The sequence below is a fragment of the Panulirus ornatus genome, chromosome 15 (assembly GCF_036320965.1).
Source record: "Panulirus ornatus isolate Po-2019 chromosome 15, ASM3632096v1, whole genome shotgun sequence".
In the NCBI taxonomy this organism is placed as follows: domain Eukaryota; kingdom Metazoa; phylum Arthropoda; class Malacostraca; order Decapoda; family Palinuridae; genus Panulirus; species Panulirus ornatus.
This window is the reverse complement of record NC_092238.1, coordinates 12,339,766-12,346,308: the sequence shown is the minus strand read 5'-3', so window position 1 is coordinate 12,346,308 and position 6,543 is coordinate 12,339,766. Positions and strand designations below refer to the sequence as shown.

Sequence of the window (6,543 nt, the reverse complement as noted above, 5' to 3'; positions counted from 1 at the left end):
CGATTTTGACTGTAGCTTTGATGTGAGGTCATATCTGGCCCGGGGTGTGTGCGCCCCACTCCATGGTCCTGTCCCAGACACCACACACCCCCCACCTCACCTCACTCCGCCCCAGTAACTCCCGACGTCAGTTTAGATATCGTTTTGATTTCGTGATGGAGACAAGACGGGGTTAATCCACCCCCTCAACCCCGTCCCCGTGTCTCTACCCGTGGTGCTCCCGACTCCCTCCTTCCCTCAACCTCCCTAACCCGTCCATCACCACTCACCACCCCACACTCCCCCTCCCCCGTCCTTGAACCCCACTAACCTCCTCACATAGCAGTGTGTGGCCGCCGATGACCTCTTCCTGGGCCATACAGGCTCGTGCTGTGCCCTGACTCCTCCACACCCAACCTCTTTTCCTCTCTTAATCCCCACCGTGGCGTGTGTGCCCTCGTCTTAAAACCTACTTCATCTGTCGAACCTCTTCTTCATACCTGACTCTCCCCCTCTGACTCTCTCTCTCTCTCTCTCTCTCTCTCTCTCTCTCTCTCTCTCTCTCTCTCTCTCTCTCTCTCTCTCTCTCTCACACACACATACACACACACACATACACCTACCTCCCAACTTCTCCAGTCACACCTCTCACACACACACACACACACACACACACACACACACACACACACACACACACACATTGCCTCCCCGCCTCCGCTCTCTCTCTCTCTCTCTCTCTCTCTCTCTCTCTCTCTCTCTCTCTCTCTCTCTCTCCCGCGCATTACTTGGGGATTTCTTGCTACGGTCGCCTGCCATTTTCCTTGCTGGTAATGAGAGGAATTCTAACATGGGAAGATTTTTCCCAGCATTGGAGAAGCATGTCTGCCCTACTCACGGTGATGGGGGTGAGGGGAGGGTAAAAGGCACGCTTCCGATCCCTTCCGCTCCCACTCCTCCTTCCTCCCTTCCTCCTCCTCGCCGTCTTCCCGTTGCCCCTCTCAACGTGGCCGACCCTCCCCCGCCAGCCAAGGCAGCGTGAACCTATCTGTACCATCGCATTCCCTCTTGTTGCTTTATATTTTACAAGGAAGATGAGCTTTGTAGAGATCCTACCATTTCTCTCTCTCTCTCTCTCTCTCTCTCTCTCTCTCTCTCTCTCTCTCTCTCTCTCTCTCTCTCTCTCTCTCTCTCGTGAAGGGGAAGGGAGGTAAAGTAAGGAAGAGAGAGAGAGAGAGAGAGAGGCTGGACGGATAGGGTGGTTGTAGAGCGAGGAGGGGAAACAGGAGGCAGTTGTGGAGGGTGAAGATGTGTAGGTGTATTTGAAGTGTGTGTGTGTGTGTGTGTGTGTGTGTGTGTGTTTCTGGTGCCTTACTTGTGTATCGCTGGCCAGTCCTGGCTTTGCCTCCCTCTCCCATCCCTGACAACATCCCTGCCTCGTGGTTACATTTGGCATCTGCAGCTCTGCAAAAGACCCGTGTGTATAACTCTTTTTCACGCTTTAATGGAATGTATATGTAAATGAAGTTTTTAGCTGCGTGTCAGGCCAGATACGGCTTTTGATGAATGGATGGCAAGCCCTTATATATCTTAATGGCTGGGAGGCGATTTTTATGCAGTTAGTAGAGGGGCTGAGGTGGGGTGGTGGTGATTGTGGTAGAATTGTGGATATGGGAGGGGGGGATGGTGGTGGTGGTGCTGGCTGTTGTGGTGGGGGAGGAGATGGAGGGGTATGTGTGATAGGGAGAGGGGTGTGGAGGATGTGTGATGGGGAGAGGGGTTGGGGGAGGAGAGGGAGGGGTATGTGTGATGGGGAGAGGGGTTGAGGGAGAAGAGGGAGGGGGAAGTGTGATGGGGAGAGGGGATGGGTTTTGTGAAGCGTTGATTGTAGTAGTTGTGATGGATTTGTGGTAGGGGGTGGCAGGACTAGGTGGTTGTAGGTTATAATGGTTAGTGGTAGGTTTAGGTGTTGTTTGAGAGTGGGAGGGGATATTTTGGGGGGGGGGTTGGGTGAGGTGTGGAAGGGCCATAGAGTGTTGCAGGAAGGGAGAGGGATGGGACAGTTGGGAAAGGGTGGGTGTGCGAATTTTTCGCCATTTATACGGAAGGTGATGTTGTCCTGATGACTGCGAGGGAACTTATGGTTGTGGTGATGACTCGGGCGGGCCGTGATGACGGAGGCTGACGCTGATGATAGTGATGATAAAGATAGGAGGACGAGGGGGGGGCGGGGCGTTGATGACGACGACGCGAGCGGGCCGTGATGACGGAGGCTGACGCTGATGATAGTGATGGGCGGACAGCCAAGCATGTTGATGATGACGCTAAAAGGCCGTGATGAGTGGTGTGACGATAGTCATGGCGATGATAGTGGTCAGCGGCGGACGGTGAGGAGTGCTGGGGGTTTAGAAAAGGGAGAGAAAATGATAATGAGACGCGTGGCGACGAGGCCTTCTGCAGGAGAATGTGGCGGCGGTCCGCTCCCGTCCTGAGGGACATCTACAGCACTGTCTGACCCCCGTGTTGTGGTGGAGGGGCACTGAGGACGACGACCCGCGGGAGCTGCGGTACATCTGTCGTCGCTGGATTGGACTGTAGGTCTATATGAATGATAGACTATAGGCGAACGGGCGGAGAGTCGCAGCGGACATGGTACTCCGGCCGTAGGCTGTTGTAGGAAGGTGGACTCGTCATTGTAGGTGTGTTGTAGGGTACTGTGTAGCTGTACGTCCTGGGATACACCCAGTGTTAACTGGATGTATATCCGAGTAGTGGAGTGGCGGGTGGTGTGCATGATATAGCAGGCGTCTTGTGTGAGTGCCTGACGCTGATATACGAGTGTTGCTCGCTTCTCTACCGCTCCCCCTCCCTCCTTTCCCCACTTAACCCTCCAAGCTCCACCAACCCCCCCTCACCTCACTCCACGCCTCCCCTTTTACCCTCACCCCACACCTCCCCTTTACCCTCACCCCCTTACCCCCCCTCCTCCCTCCCTTATTGCCCACTCTTAAGGAATAGAAAAAAAAAAAAAATGGTGAGGGGAGGGTAGGGTAGCCGTGCGACGTTTTCTTCATTAACCCGAAAATGGGTACGGGAGGAATAGGGTAGGAGCGATGACAGGAATGATGGGATGGTTGGGGGGGTGATGGGGTTGGGTTTGAGGGGAGGATGGGAAGGATCACGTTGAAAAATATTGCGCAAAGGCTGCCAGAGTGTGGAGACGGGGCTGGGTGCTGATTTATAAAACATGCGAGGGACGCTCAAATATTGTCACTCAAAACACCAGGGCTGTTTTCTTGCAGCTCTGAAGAATCCTCTGATAGGACGTCCTATTATTTTAGTATTTCGTTCTCTCTCACTGGCGCTTTATCGCTCTCTCCCGTCCCCACCCCCTCCCTGTGCCGCCCCCCCTTATCCCTCTCCTCTCTCTCTCTCTCTCTCTCTCTCTCTCTCTCTCTCTCTCTCTCTCTCTCTCCCTCTGCTCAATTCCTCCCTCCCCTCCACTCCCTCTCTCTCCTCTCTGCCTCATTCAAGCATCACCCCTCTCACACCCTCCTATTTCCCAACTTCCTCTTTTATTCATGTATAATATTTTAATTTTCTGCTTCCCTCTGTGCTCCGTCCCTCTCTCTCTCTCTCTCCTCTTTCTGTTCCCTTCCCTCCGCGGCTCTTCCCTCCTCCCTCCCCCTCCTTCTCTGTTTGTTTCCCTCCAGAGGAACTTGTGTGTTCCCGCTTTCTCTCGTTCTCTTCATTTCCCTCCGCGTATCTTAGGTTCCCTCCCTCCCTCTGTCTGTCTTTCCCTCCAGTACTCTTAGTATTCACCTTCCTTCCCTCACTCCACCTTCCCTCCACAGCTCCTCTGTGTTCCCTTCCTCTCCCCTCCACAGCTCCTGTATGCTCCCTCCCTCACCTCCCTCCGTTTCACTTCCCTCCACGGTTTTGTTTAATGCCCCTCCCGTCTTGACGGTCTTCTTGTGGCTTCCTCACACCTCACCTGTAGCTATCTCATGCCTTCCTCTTTCCATTTACTTCCTCTCTCTCTCTCTCTCTCTCTCTCTCTCTCTCTCTCTCTCTCTCTCTCTCTCTCTCTCTCCTTTTTTGATACCATCGTCATTCATAACTTGTTTTATTTCCCCTCTCTTTCCATCTTTACTGTTTCTGTTGTCTCCATCTCCCTTACTACTGTTGCCTTCCAACATCCTTCTTGTTACTTTTGCCTCCCACCATCCTTCCTGCTACTGTCGCCCTCTCTCTCTCTCTCTCTCTCTCTCTCTCTCTCTCTCTCTCTCTCTCTCTCTCTCTCTCTCTCTCTCTCTCTCTCTTCTGTTACTGTTTTCCCCATCCTTCTCGGCCCCTGCTCCAGTTCCCTTCCTGAAGGCGTGGCTGACGAAGGCGGGGAAGGTGGGGCAGGCAGCCAGGGGTGAAGGAAGGCAAATACCCTGCTCCTCCCGCCCCACTGGCTCGGAAATTCTGGGGGCTCGGGGGTTGGGGGGAGTAGCTGTTTTATCTCGTCCCCCAGTAGACTGGGGTAGCTGTTTTATCTCGTCCCCCAGTAGACTGGGGTAGCTGTTTTATCTCGTCCCCCAGTAGACTGGGGTAGCTGTTTTATCTCGTCCCCCCGTAGACTGGGAATTGTTTGCTTTATCTCTTTCCCCAGTAGACTGATGAGTGGTTATCTCGTCCCCCAGTGGACTGGGAATTGTTTGCTTTATCTCTTTCCCCAGTAGACTGATGAGTGGTTATCTCGTCCCCCAGTAGAGTGATGAGTGGTTGTTTCATCTCGTCCCCCGGTAGACTGGGAACTGGGTAGTAACTGTTTGATCTGGCTCCTTCGGTAGACGTAGGAACCGTTGTCGCATCTAGTCTTCCCCTCCCCCTCACCTCACTTCACCCCACCCCAAGACCTTCCAGTACTCTAGGGAGGAGGAAGGGGAGGGAAAGGGAGGGCGGAATGAGTGTTGTATTCAGATCCCGTAGAACAATACTTTATAATCACGTTTACTAACTACCACTTAACGGTATATGGCATGGACTCTTTGAAGGGGAAGTGTGAAATACAGTATAGGGATGTATGGCAAGGCTGTAAGAAAGATGTATGATACCGCCAGACGCACCGTTCTTGTATAACTCTTAGTCTCGAAGGAAGGTATGAAGGAACTGAGTTAACATCAGTGGAACATGGTTGAGCTCTATAAACAGCAGTGCCGGATCTGTATACAGGAGGATGTTTGTTAAAAGAGTTGGTGGACGATGGCGATCTGTTGATCAGATCGGGGCGATGGCGAGTTCAAGATGGGTAAAACAAGGCCATTAAGAACTGTGGTTTTATACAGTGGTACACTGGGCGGTGTAGGGGGTCGTCTGGTATGGCTACCCCAGGAGGTATAGTGGAAAGAGAGGCGCTCATTGTTGCCTGCGTTACTTGTGTAGTGGCAACCTCTATCATTCCCCCCCTGATGTAGATGGGGGTAGGGATCTTGTAGTGGGGGAGGCATTTGTTGTATGTGGTTGTTGAAGTCTTGCATGTCCGGAAGATGGGGAGGCTAACAACAATTTATGGAGTGGTTGTTGGAGTAGGGGTGTTATTGCTCCTGAAATGGGGGATGGTTGTGGGAAGTTTTACAGTCGTTTATGGAGTGTTTCTTGTTGTGGGGAGTTGAAGTGGTGTTGTACGTGGCTCCTGCGTTGCAATGTTGTTCCTTCGAAGACTGGCGAGGTCGGTGAGGGAAGTTGATCGTGGTTGTCTTAGACTCTGGTAGTCGAGGGATCTGTTATCTAGTGTGTGGTAGAAGACTGGAAGCTACCGTGACGGTCACGGGCCAGTCCAGGAACGATCTCGTTCCAGTCACTGTATTGTAATTGACTTTCTCCTCCTTATTTCCCACTATTGATATTCAAAAAGCAAGCCAGAGAATGAGTTCAATAATTTGTAGGGGCTACGTTGTTTAGGGATAAGTGTATCCGAAGCATATTCATTAATTTGACTTTAATAGACACTTAATAGACATATCTTTATGATCCCACTTCTATAATTTCCTCTCCTTTGGAACCCATGTTTCACAACACGAGACACTGAGTAACGCCCGGAGCAGCAAGACTTGGTGTGTGAGGAGCGACTTACGCTGGAACCAGCCCACCACAGTGACGGTCGGTCGGTCGGTCGGCCAAGTAACGCCCGCAGTACAGCCTCGCTCCAGCCAGTACATCTGTCAGCAGATTGTCTGCTGGACGTGATTGGAGCTCGACGTGAATGTGATGGCTAGTGTGTACACTGCCAAAGACATGCCGGAGTTGATGTTTGGCCGGAGCGTTAAATGCAGCGTGCCAGGCCCGCGACCGGAGCCTTAGTGAGGATGAAGTCTTAGGGGTCCTTGAGGGGACTACGCAGGTGTTTGTGCGTCGCTTCCGTTCAAACCTTCGTCAGCTCCGTCCGTCGGCTTCGTCCGTACCTCCGTCGACTCCGTCCGTACCTCCGTCAGCTCTTGTCCTCACCTTCGTCGACTCCGTCCGTCGGTTCCGTCCGTACTTGCGTCACCTGTGCCCTTATCTTAGTCGATTCCGTCC

At 52.7% G+C, this 6,543-nt stretch overlaps 1 protein-coding gene across 4 annotated transcripts in view; it reads left to right on the top strand.

Moving 5' to 3' along the window:
* The window catches only part of LOC139753729 (uncharacterized), a 579,254-nt gene that overhangs the window by 233,204 nt on the left and 339,507 nt on the right, over nt 1–6,543 (top strand). The window lies entirely within an intron of this gene.